This window comes from Marmota marmota, unplaced genomic scaffold, assembly GCF_001458135.2.
Source record: "Marmota marmota marmota unplaced genomic scaffold, marMar, whole genome shotgun sequence".
In the NCBI taxonomy this organism is placed as follows: domain Eukaryota; kingdom Metazoa; phylum Chordata; class Mammalia; order Rodentia; family Sciuridae; genus Marmota; species Marmota marmota.
This window is the reverse complement of record NW_026000138.1, coordinates 3824238-3836381: the sequence shown is the minus strand read 5'-3', so window position 1 is coordinate 3836381 and position 12144 is coordinate 3824238. Positions and strand designations below refer to the sequence as shown.

At 54.1% G+C, this 12144-nt stretch overlaps 1 protein-coding gene across 4 annotated transcripts in view; it reads right to left on the bottom strand.

Annotated features, from left to right (window-relative positions):
- The window catches only part of Cux2 (cut like homeobox 2), a 195226-nt gene that overhangs the window by 89083 nt on the left and 93999 nt on the right, over window positions 1-12144 (bottom strand). For 3 of the 4 annotated variants that reach the window (XM_048785596.1, XM_048785598.1, XM_048785599.1), the window contains exon 1: window positions 5840-6239. The exons of the other annotated variant lie outside the window; for it this stretch is intronic. The gene's annotated coding sequence lies outside the window, so the exon portion shown is untranslated. Of the gene's footprint in view, window positions 1-5839; window positions 6240-12144 lie in introns of those variants that run through there. 4 annotated transcript variants of the gene reach the window in all.

Sequence of the window (12144 nt, the reverse complement as noted above, 5' to 3'; positions counted from 1 at the left end):
GGGCCAGCGACAGGATTGACAAGAGTCTTTTAAAATAAACACACTTAAAATAAAAAAAGCTCATGGCACTATATTTATTTAAACGAAAACAGAAAAAAAATTCTATTATAAACACAAACCAGCCCTGGTCTGAAGTCGAGTTTTAGAGACATGAGAGCGGACAGCCACATGGCCAGCCAGCAGGGCCTCTCCTAGCAGCACTTGATCCTCTCCCAGCTGCCCCGCCCCCCAGCCCAAGGGGAGCCGTGATTAACACAGCCCCAGACTTTGGGCCGGGCCCAGGCTGGGAGGAGACTCATCTGATTAACCGGCCATCAGCAGCAGACAGACAGCCCGGAGCCCGGCGCAGACCATTCAAATAATGATCATCATAAACAGCCCATTTGCAACTAAAAAGAAATAATTTTAATGAGCTTGAAGCAGATGATAGATGCAGCTGAGGCTTGGGCCAATGTGCAGAGAGAGGGAGGAAGCTGGAATCAGGCCACACCCAGGACCAAGTGTGCAGGAAGAGGCAGGGGCCGGGAGGAAGGCGCTCTGTGGCTGCATGGGTAGCCCGAGGTCCCACAGGGTCTGGCAGGGACCCTTGGAACACAAGAGCCACAGGATCCTGGTTCCCAAACTTGGACGCACAACCCTCTGCATACATTTTGCCATGGTTTTCTACCTGAATTACTATCCACTTTAATATTTATCTTCAAATTGAGTCCTAGTGTTTTCTTTTTGAGATATGCATAACTTTGAGTTCAATGTCAAGTTTGGTGAATTTTTACACCCATGTGACTGCTGCTCGGCTCAAGATGGAATGCTGGGAACGCTCAGGTTCCCTGTGTTCCTAACAGTAACCAGTGTTTGATCCCAGCATCACAGTTAAGGTTCACCTGTTCTTGACCTTTGTATAATGACACCTCATCCCGGACCTAAATAGCTGTATTTGAAGAGAAAACTGTGTCACTATGAAATCCTGTGGCATAAACAGATGGTGGCCATTAAGACAAGAGGAGAATGCAAACAAAGCATTGCTGTCTTTGTAAAAGGTTGGCGGAGGTGACCTGACCAGCAGCTCAGCCTCCAACTCAGCTTCCGTTTCTGCATCTGTGAAGTGGGGATGGCAGTTTGAGTGGGTGGGGTGCTTAGCAGGTGGCGTCCAGGGTCTTCAGAGTGGCAGCCACCTCCAGTGGAATGCTGGTCTCTCAAGGCGGGGGACTTGGTCTTACTCAGCTTCTAGTTCAATGTCTGGTGATGACAGACGTTCAGAAGCACTTGTGGTGAATGCTGGTGGGAATAAGTGCGAGGCGCTCCTTGAGGCAGAAGTGGGATGGGACTATGGGGCAGCCAAGTGTCCACCTGCACCTCAGGTCAGTGCCGCTCAGGGCTGTGCAGGGTTTGGGGTGTGTCCAGGGCAAGGCGCGGCTCTAGGTGTGGTGGGTCAGGCTCAAGTGTTGCCTGCAGAGGGGCCCGAAGGGTGGTTCTAAGAGGGCCTGGGGGACGACCTGGGGTGGAGGGCACATGCTGGCCTGCCACGAGCAAGGAGACAGACAAGACGGATGGCTCTGCAGCCGCCAAGATGGATAGCTGAGCTGGGCTGAGAGACAGCCGGGGTTACCACAGCCATCCATCACTCGGCGCCGTATGTAAATTCCCAAAGCCAAGATGTATTGGGCCAATTATCTGAGGCCGGGGCAGGGGCAGTGCCTTCCAGAGGGTTCCCAGCCAAGCTGGCCGCACTGCTCTCCAGCAGTGGGTGACGGACAGTTCACACCCATTGAGGGGACACATCCCGACCTCAAGGCTTGGGAGTGTGCTGGGACGCCTTTTTAGCACACTTCCAGGGAGGGTCACCCACACACCTGCCCCGCACCAGGCCCACGCTGACTGACCCACGCAAGTTACTTAGCTCTCCCAGCAGTGCTGGGAGCACGGTGGACTCTCCCAGAAGCTTCTGTTGAGGGAGCAAATGAGCTGTCCTATGCAGGTGCCATGTGACACCTGATACCCACAGCCACTCGTCCAGTCACCGGCTGGGGCATGGGGAGTGGAATCAGGGCCCGCGCTCATGCCGTTTGCCTCTCCCTTCTGGGCTTCCTGGAGCAACTCTTCAGACACTGACAGGGGAGCCTTCCCTAACTTCTCGGTCCCGAAGGAGGGCTCATGTGGCCTGAAGACCTAGGAGGGTGGCTGGGCTGGTCCATCTGTCTATCCACCATCCGCCCCCTCACTCAACGATGGTTTCTCAGGTGCCCGCAGTGTTGCCAAGGACAAGACAGACCCAGGACCTCCTGCAGGGAGCAGAGACTAACACTGCAGCCACTCAGGCCCTCCGAGCCACTCCCATGCCCCCATGTTCAGAAAACCCCGGTGCCAATGCGGGCAGAGCAGGATGCCTGAAGTGGCTGCCTAGCTCTCCACAGGCTGCGGCTTCCAGCTTCGACACCATAAGGTAGGGTCACCTCGCCTCCACTGGGGGTGCCAGCAGGATGAGAGGCCAGTGGCCTACAGGGGTGGGCTGTGGAAGGGCCTGGGCAGTATCAGGAGCTCTGGGACTACTATCAGCCCTGAGATCCCAGGGTCCATGGGGGCAGCTGCCCACTCCGCTCTGGGTGTCAGGCTGACACACATCAGCAGATCACGTCAGCCTCAACCAACAACTTCTAAGCCTCTCTACTGCTGCTACCCTGGGCCAGGTCCTGATATTGCTCCCTTGGGGACCACAGGAACCTGCTTTCTGGGCTCCTGTTTTGGCCATCACCCTCCCACAGTCCCTTTGCCAGCTGGCAGCCACAGAGATCCTGTTAAACCTGTCACATCCTGCCCCTTCTCTGCTTAAAACCCTCCCCTGGCTCCCACCTGCCTTAGAGTCAAGAGCCCACAAGTTCATCTCTGCTTACTTCCCTTGCACGGGGTCCTGGCTGGTTCTTGAAGACATCAAGCACATTACTGCCCCTGGCCCTTTGCGCTGGTTCTCCCCTCTACCTGAAATGCACCCCCTCAGAATTCCACATGGGTCTTCCCACCTTCGAGTCTCAGCTCTTACATCACAGCCTCCAAAAAGCCTGTCCCATCCTCCTATTTAAAAGAGCGCACACCCCCTCTCTACTTCACCTGGCCCCTTTTTCTGCTTACTTTTCTCCCTAGCAATCGTCACTGACAGTTATGTAGTCACTCCTCCATTTGTTTATGATCTCTCTCTACTGCCCCCTCCCCTATTGTCAACCCAACGAGGATCACTGTGTATCCTTAATGTCCAGTGTATACTAGGTGCTCAATACTTGCTGAATGCATGAACAGATGAAGGACGGAGCAGTCAACCCTGGGTCTCCACCCACTCCCTCAGCAGTTGCTCCTCTTGGTGCCAGATCCCCTGCAGGCGGGATCCTGAGGTGGCTGTCCTTCCCCTCCCCAGTGCTGGGGATTGAACCCAGGGGGACTTTACCATCTCACTCTTTTTATTTTCATTGTTTCTTTATAGACAGGTTCTCATTAAATTGCTGAGGGTCTCACAAGGTTGCTGAGGCTGGCTCTGAACTTGTAATCCTCCTGCCTCAGCCTCCTGAGTCCCTGGGGTTACAGGAGTGTGCCACCACATCCAGCAAGGTGGCTGTTTGTGAGACAGAACACCAATCAAATGCCTAGCCCTCCTGCAGCCAGCCATGAGAACAGGGGCGCCCCAGATCACCTCCTCCTGCCCTTGATTGATGCTTCATATTTTGGGACTCTCAGAATTTAATGCCCCACAGCACCAAGAACACTAAATAGTCCCTACTTTGAGGGTGCCAGGTAGGGACGGGGACACCTTCAGGCCCCCTCTTAGGGCTAGTGTGTTTGGGGCAGTTAGAAGTTGGCCCACAGCTCCCTGCCTTCCTCTGTCAAGTACTGATCCACCCAGCAGCTGCCCACTGAGCCTCTGCTATATGCCAGGCACCTGCTAGGATGAGTGTGACCCCTCACCCAGTACAGGACTAGGCACTTATTAAATGATGGCACCTCATCTTCCCAGAGGTCCGTGGTCCTAACAATGCCTTCTGTGGCCAGGGAAAAAGTCTCCCAGAATCATGTCACAGCCCCAAGTGCACGGACAGGAGGATGTGGAGCGGGGTCGTGAGCTTGCCTGGCTGGGTGCTACTCCACCATGTTGGGGAGGCTGGCCTCCCATTTGCAATCCTCCTGCCTCAGTCTCCCCATTCTGTGGGATCACACCATCAGCGCCATCCCACCTGGTACTAGGAACCATTTTTTTAGTTCTTGATTGACCTTTATTTATTTACTTATATGTGGTGCTGAGGATCGAACCCAGGGCCTTGCAGTGCTAGGCGAGCGCTCTACCACAGAGCCACAACCCCAGCCCACTAGGAACCATTTTAAAGGAAAATATTCAGTGGGGCTGCTAAGGACGAAGAGAGAACCAGGGGGCAGATGAAGCGCCCTCCCATTCCGCTGTTGTCCCTGACCCCCAAGGACACCCTAGGGCCCACCTGAAGCTGGCTGCAGACAATCACACACGTGGCCTGATTGTTCTCTCAGGGTCAGGAGTCATTTCCCAGCACCCAGGAGGGGTCACCTGAGTCCCTCAGACTCTGCTCTTCAGATCACCCACAGCAAGACTCCGTCCCGGCCTCCCCTCACACCTCCGTAAGGTGGCGTCCAGTGGGTGGTGCCCGTGCAGAGCACAGCCAGGACCCCTTGAAGCTGCCCAGGGTCCCGTGCACTTCTTGCAGGGGTGGGAGAGGCCAGCATAAAGACGACCTTTCCTTTCTGCAGTGCTGGGGATGGAACCAAGCAAACCCCACCATAGAGTTACACCCCCACCACGAAGTTACACCCCCACTCTGGCTTCTTTAAGAAAAGAATCATCCTTCTTTACCTACCTCTATTTTATTAAAACGTTTATCATCAACATTAACATGAAATTTTCACCCAGTCGACTTTAATTACTGAAACCACACAAGACCCCAAGGGCCAGTGTGCCCTACTGCTTTGGCACACTGGATACAACCATGGACGGGGTGTCCCCGCAGGGCAATTCAAAGGTGAGGCCTGGACTCACCACAAGAAGGGGCGTCGCTGCCCTCCCTGACCCACAGAAAGCCACATCCAGGATCAACGGCCAGAGTCTCCCTCTAAACGCCCTCCCTCCCCAGATGCCAGGAGGCTTCCATACCAGAAAGCTGGCCCGGCCCCGGCCACCAGGAACACGCCCTGTGTCCATCACGGGGACTAAGAACTAAAGGTTACACCCAGCATCCGAGAGCAGCCCACAGGAGACCCTTCCTGGGCCTTCTCCTCGAGCGTGGGGACACATAGATGTGTACAGACAGACGCATACACAGACGTCAATACACATGGACACACAGACTCCCAGAGATACAAACACATCCACGCAGACAGCACGAGACATATGAGCATACACAGAAACACATACAAGAAAAAGATACATATACAGACATGTAAATGCACCCAGGAGCACACACACAGATATATATATATATACACACGAGACAGAAATACACACAGAAACACATGGGACAAAAATACATGGGCTGGGGCTGGGGCTGGGTGATGGGGCCTGCGTACCATGTGCGAGGCCCTGGTTCCAGCCCAGCGTGCGTGCGCGCGGACACACACACACACACACACACACACACAAAGAAATACACAGACACTGGCACATGGACACAGAGATACGCACGGTCAAACCCAGACACACTTGCGAAGGGACCCAGACACAATGCCCTGGAGTCTGGACAGGCCGGGTCCTTACTGCACCAACTGACTGATGGACACCTGAGCGTGGCCCAGGCCTGCCTGACGGCCGGGCCCCCTCCTCCTCCTGCCTGCTCACCTACTTCCTTCCTCCAGAGCCCAGAGGAGGACACGGCAGCTTCGCCTTCTGGCACTGGACCCAGACGAAAGATTAGAAGCGCAGGCTGGGGTCAAATCCTGCCTCTGGTACTCTTGAGCTGGGAGATCCTCGTGCCTGAGCCTCAGTTTCCTGATCTGCAAAATGGGGATAATGCTTTGTGGGTGTCATTTTGGCTGGACGATGAAGGCTGGACGTCAGGCTGAGCCTCCCAGGAGTCGGGTAGAGAAGGGTGCATGGCGCTGGGAGTCCAGCAGCAGGGCAGGCCTGGGCCTGGATCTCGCGGGCCACGCCTGCTAGCAGCTCTGACCCCGGGGCTAGTTGTTATACCTCTCTGAGCCTCAGTCTCCCCACCTGTAGTGCGAGGACAGTAGTAATACCAAGCAAACCCCAGCCACTCTCTTAAATACCGCTAACTGTCTAGAAATAACAACCGCCCCACTGCCGCCTTTGTCCAAGCTGCCACCACCCGCCGCCCAGGCTATTTCCGGGGCCTCCTCCTTCTCTTGGCGCCCAGCTTGAGTGGCAGACGGGAGTGAGCTGCTCAGACGTGAATCAGCTCATCTTTCCCTGGCTTGAAACTCTTCTGTGATGTATTTGCTTAGGTCTTAGATTAAATCAGACTCCTCGCTGGGACCCATAGGATCTGGCCATTGCTCACAGCTCCGGCCTTACTGAAGACCCCTCTCCCCAACCCCATGTACCCCAGTCACCACTATTCCTGAGCCTCCCCAAAGGCCGCCTCTTTCCCACCCCAGGACATTTGAACACGCAGCTCCCCTGCCTGCAGGCCCTCTCTGGCCCCACAACTCTGCACCTCCTCTGTGGGGGAGCTCCCTGCTCTGGATCCACCCTCAGCTCTGAAGCAGACTCACCCTGCTCCTTCCTCTTTACCACAGAGCATCCATCACCATTTTCAAAAGCCCAGAAGCTCCAGGAAGGCATGACTTTCAGTGGCTTTGTTCACCTCTGGCTCCAGGCCTGGGTGATGCTCAATAGGCATTCTGAATAAATGTCTGCCTCACTGCGTTTCTTTACATATTGAAGGAGAATAATGAATGCGAAAAGATTCTGATAACTAGAAGACGCCTCACACAAATAAAAGAAAAATAACAATTATGTAAAAACAGAAAAGGGGTCCAGAGGTAGAAAAGAAAGCACAAGAGAGGTGGAATGAAAAAGGGAGGGGAACTTGGGATGAACGAGATGGAGCCAATGTATCCCCCCAAACAGGCCTGGAGCGGGCAGTGTGGCCCAGATGTTAGCACAGCCTGGTGCTCAGGCCCTAAGAGCAGTACCAGCCCGTGAGGCCAGGCCCTTCGGGGCCCATCTTCCTCAAGCAAACCTCACCTATGGGTCCCGGCCCCAACAAAGAGCACACTCCACGCCCGACTGGGGCTCTTGCCATGAAGAAGCCCTGGAGCCGCCTCTGCTCTCACACGAGGCAGACCATGGTGGGCACCTGAGGACAGCGCCATCCTCTCCCCAGCACCGGTCTGAGGAACTAGAAGCCCTTCCCTTCCCTAAGGCCAGTCACCACTGGAGATGCTGCTCCAGCTTCCCTTGCCTCCTGTGTAAAGCTGGACTTGAGAGGCGCTCTGACCTCTTACCTGGTCGGAGGCCTTAGGGCGCCCGCCCCCATCCCAGACAGGGTCCTGCTGCTCCCATTCCGGAGGCCAGATTGCTGCCTGAGGCCTTGCTGGGCTTCCCGAGGCCACCAGCATCACCAGCTCAGACCCTTTGTCCAGCTGCTTTTCTACATGGCTGTCCTGCGTCACCAGCCAGAGCACAGCAATGGACAGCTCACCCCCAGGACTCTGGGTCTTAAGGCTGGTGGCTCCAATATCCAGTAAAACTATGACCAAGTACATGCACCACGCTTCTGCTCTTGTTCTCCTGGCCCTGGTTATGGGGGTGGCTGAGACCCTTCATGACAGTCAGGAGGGGGATCATCCCATTTCTGCCCCTCACAGCAACCCGGGGCTAGAGAACACGTGTCATTGTCCTCAGTCTCACCGCAGTCTTTCAAGAGTGAGGTTTTTACTTCTGGTTTTTCAGATGAGGAAACTGAGGCTCAGAGGGGACAGGTCTCTTTTCCTGGATCATAGACTTAGTAAGATTTGAACCTGGGTCCCCTAGTTCCAGGGGCCACATGTGCTCTTCCCATGACTCCATGGCATGCTCCTCCCTGGAACAGAGTCCAGACTCCAACTTCCCGGGCACATGGAGCTCCGTGGCCCAGAGCCCACATTTGTCCCACTGGTCTGATTTGACAGTGGAACTCTGACCCATCTGCAGAGACTCTTGCAGGTGCAGAACATGCCCAGCACTGACCTTGAGCTTCCATAATGGCACTGTCCAGTAAAGCTGCCAGGAGCCTCCTGTGGTCAACGACATTTAGGACTTCTAAGTGAGCCCACGCGAGCTGGGGAGTGGGGCACCCCTAGAGCCCTAGCTCCTAGGGAGGCTGAGGCAGGAGATCGTTGGAGCCCAGGAGCTCAAGACCTGAATGGGCAACAGCGAGAGCGTGTCTCAAAGAAAGAACAAGCCAATTTACATGAAATCAGTCCCTTGGCCAAACAAGCCACAGTACAGTGTTGGTGGCAGCCTGTTGGACAGTTCAGATGTGCACTGCTGACTGCTCAAGTTCCACAGAACAGCACTGCCTTGGGACATCTAGGGAACGTGTGGCTTTGTCCCGTGCCTGCCCACATACTGTTCATCTCTTTAAGTCCCCGTGGCTCCCACAATGCCCATCCCAGCCCTGACTGAGCCAGGGATCACAGACGCACACTCAGATCTCCAGGGAGACACTGCTGAGCACGTGGAGGGGCTCCGGGGAGGGGGGTGGGGGTGGGGTGGGGAAGGGCACAGCCCCTGGGGAACCAGTGTGGCGGTTTCTTCACAAGATAAACACAAATCTGCCTCAGCACCAGGCCATTCCACCCCTCTGCCCAAGAGAAAGGAGACATGTTTGCACAGAGGTCTGCACAAGAATGCTTGCAGCAGCACCATTCACGACGGCCCAGGAGTGGAAACAACCCGAATGTCCAACTGCCGAAGAAGACAAAGTGTGGCCAACACACGCACTGGAATAGTATGTAGCACTACAAAGCACAAAACACGCGTCCCTGTGGCCACACGGGTGAGCCTTGGAGGCATGATGCCCAGAGAAGAAACTGGCTCAGAAGCCACAGGCTGCAGGGTCCAACTGCATGAGATAACCGGAAACGGCAAATCCATAGAGATAGGAAGCAGATCCGTGGCTGCCAGGGGCTGGGAGTGGGTTTGGAAAAGAACTGTAGTAGATTGACAAAAAGATCTTTTAGGGTGATGGAGACACCCCAAAAGGGAACTGTGATGATGGTTTCCGTAAACACCCTAACCACACTGGCACTGTCCATGTACAGCAGGTGAATTTCGCGTGAGTTACACCTTAATAACACTGTTCAGAACTACTCAAAAAGAAAGGAGTTAGGGCAAGCGACTCTCAGCGCCCACTCCTTCTCAGGCTTGTGCAAGTTTTCTTTCCAGAGCTCTCGTCGTGCACTGCACCATCAGGACAATAGTCCACAATGCTGGGTGTCCGTCTGCCACTAGCATCTCCACATCACAAATGGCAAATCTGGGAGTTCAGAGAAGGTACTTCCCCAGCTCAAGGACACACAGCATGATGGAACCAGGGTTCAAACCTGTGCTGTCTGTCTGCTCTGCCCCTCTCAGTCCACAGGATGCTACATTTCTCCCAGTGCTACGGGTGGGAGCCTGAAGAACAAATTCCACTCTACATCCTTGAAACCCCAAGCTGGCAGCTGGTGCCCGGTGACGCCCCACCGGCCAGGACTCACCAGTCAGTTTTAGATGATTTCCATTCTAAAGCGATGTTTTATGTATTTCTTCTTCTTCTTTCCCCCACCCCCAGAGGTTTATAAACTCTGTCTTTTCCATATCAGGTTGAAATTTAGAATACAGGTTGTCAGCCAACAAGCCAGGCATTTTTCTAAAAATAACCCAAATTGGTTAAGCCATTTTTAAGCAATGGAACAGTCAGGGAAGAGGAGAGAGGGATTTTAAAGGTGGTTTCAGATGATTTTTTTGGAACAGCTTTTAACAAAATATGAAATAGGCCTTGTCCGCACGAGATGAACTGGACCCGTGGCCGCTGGTCCTGCTGGTGTGGTGTGGGGCACAGGTGGCTTTCTCTGGAGCTCAGGGATGGGCGTTTGGATGTCCTTGCATGTGGGTCTCCAGAACTGCTACAGAGGAGAGGGGAGCCCTGGACAGCGGGGAGATGGGAGAAGGAAGCTGGAGGAGAACAGGTCTGTCTTCTAATGGGTGCTGGGTGGTAAAGAAGAGGGGAACTGGGGTCCCCAAGAAGACATAACTCAGGCACGACTTGCCACCCTTCCCCAGTCAAGACCATCTTGGCACTGAGGGTCCTTGTGACACGGGCCTGCTACATTGAGACTCATGGGAATGATACTTGTCCAGATACACTTTAAGCGCCCTCTATGTGACAGGCTCTGGGCCCATCAGGTCCCCCTCCAGCTGACCTCGAGCCGGAGACCAGCAGGTATGTCATGGGCTGAAGGCCTGGGGCAGGCTGGGCAGTGGGAGACAGGGCCTCACCTGCAGGGGACAGCACCACTCAGCTTTGGCTGATTGACAACACACGGGACTCTGGGCCCAGTGTGTGTGTGTGTGTGTGGGGGGGGGTGCTGTCTGAGTCTTCAGAAAAGCCCCAAATCCAGACGTTTTCTGTGAAAATCTCCCAAATTTTAATCATTGGCAACTGATTCAGAGAAAAATCTAACAATGCAATTTGTGCCAAACAAAACAGATTTATTGGGGGATTTGGACCCTAGCCTGCCAGTTTGCAAACTTGGGTCGAGCCTGTTAATTATGTGGGGTGGAGAGAACAGCAACATTGATGGCGAGTTTCTACAGCGCTTACTGTGTGCAGGGCCCTGTCCCGAAAGAACCCCACCGAGGTGGGCCCCGTTATTGCCCCCTTTGTACAGATAAGCACATTGGAGCACAGAGAGGTTGTGTCACTGGCCTAAAGTCACTGAACTGAGGTGGGAGAGCTAGCTGCAAGTCAGGGAGTGTGGCTCCAGGGACTTGCTTTAACCACAAGGGCACTTGCAAGACAGGCAGCCACGGGATTAGAGGCCCCTGGGGAAGAGGGGCCCTTGACACTGTCCAGATTCATTCCCCTTTGTCTTTTATGAACCTGTCACCTAGAGAAGTTGTGGAGAAGCCCAAGGTGGAGAGTGGTGCCCAGAATGTAGGTTTCTCTTGCTTCTGCTCCATTCTGGGACTGCTCTTGGCCCAGCTGGCCCAAGAGGATCTTTAGGATAATCTGTGCTGCTTCTCAGATGGGTGCGTGTCTGCCTGCGCCCTCTGCCCTGTGCCTTCTGCCCTCTGCCTGCAGAAACAGCTTCCCTGACATTCCTCGACCTTGACACCTTATTGAGAGGCAGAGGCCAAGCCAAGAGGCCTTGGTTATGTCTTCTTAGAGTCCCCCAGCCCTTCTATCCACTTCTGCCTCCAGCCAGTGTGAGGTCCCTGGCCAGGCCGGCGGCCACCCCCACTCCTCCTACCCATCCCAAACAAGGAGCCTGTTGACAGCGGAGCCCTCATTACCATTTCCATCCTGAGAACCCAGCAGATGTGCAGCTGTTACAATAGCCTAGCTGAGGAGAAAATAGAAAGAAATTTTGGAATTTGTTCTCCAAAGATATTCAAATTAGTTAATCAAGGGGCTTATTATTGCTGCTTCTCTCCCCTCAACAGCTATCCACGGGGATAATTGATCAGCTGCTAATAACTGATTACACTTCACCAGTGTTTTCTTATGCCCATGACCAGTGTGTTTAAAGACATTTTGTAAAGTTCTAATTATTTCAAATTGTTCTGCTGTAGAAACACCTTGGAACAGTCAGCCGTGGGCTGTGCTGGTGACGTGTGTGCTGGGTCAAAGGCCCCTCAGAGGTACTGTCCAGCTCTGCAGTGTGGCCGGGGGGCAGGGTCTGAATGAATAATCCCAGGTCCCTACTCTCCTGGAACCATCACAGTCTCCTGGGTGCAGCTTCCAAACCACCACCCCACAAAGACACGCTGGGTCCAACCCACTTCGCACACACCGCATGCGTCCTTTCCCGTTCAGCAAACAGAGTGGTTTGCCTGATTGTTTTCTATCTTGGAACACTTTCAACACTTAAAAATGTTCGAAGACCCCCAAAGAGCATTGTTTATGATTATTGCAACTGCTGTATACCATGTTC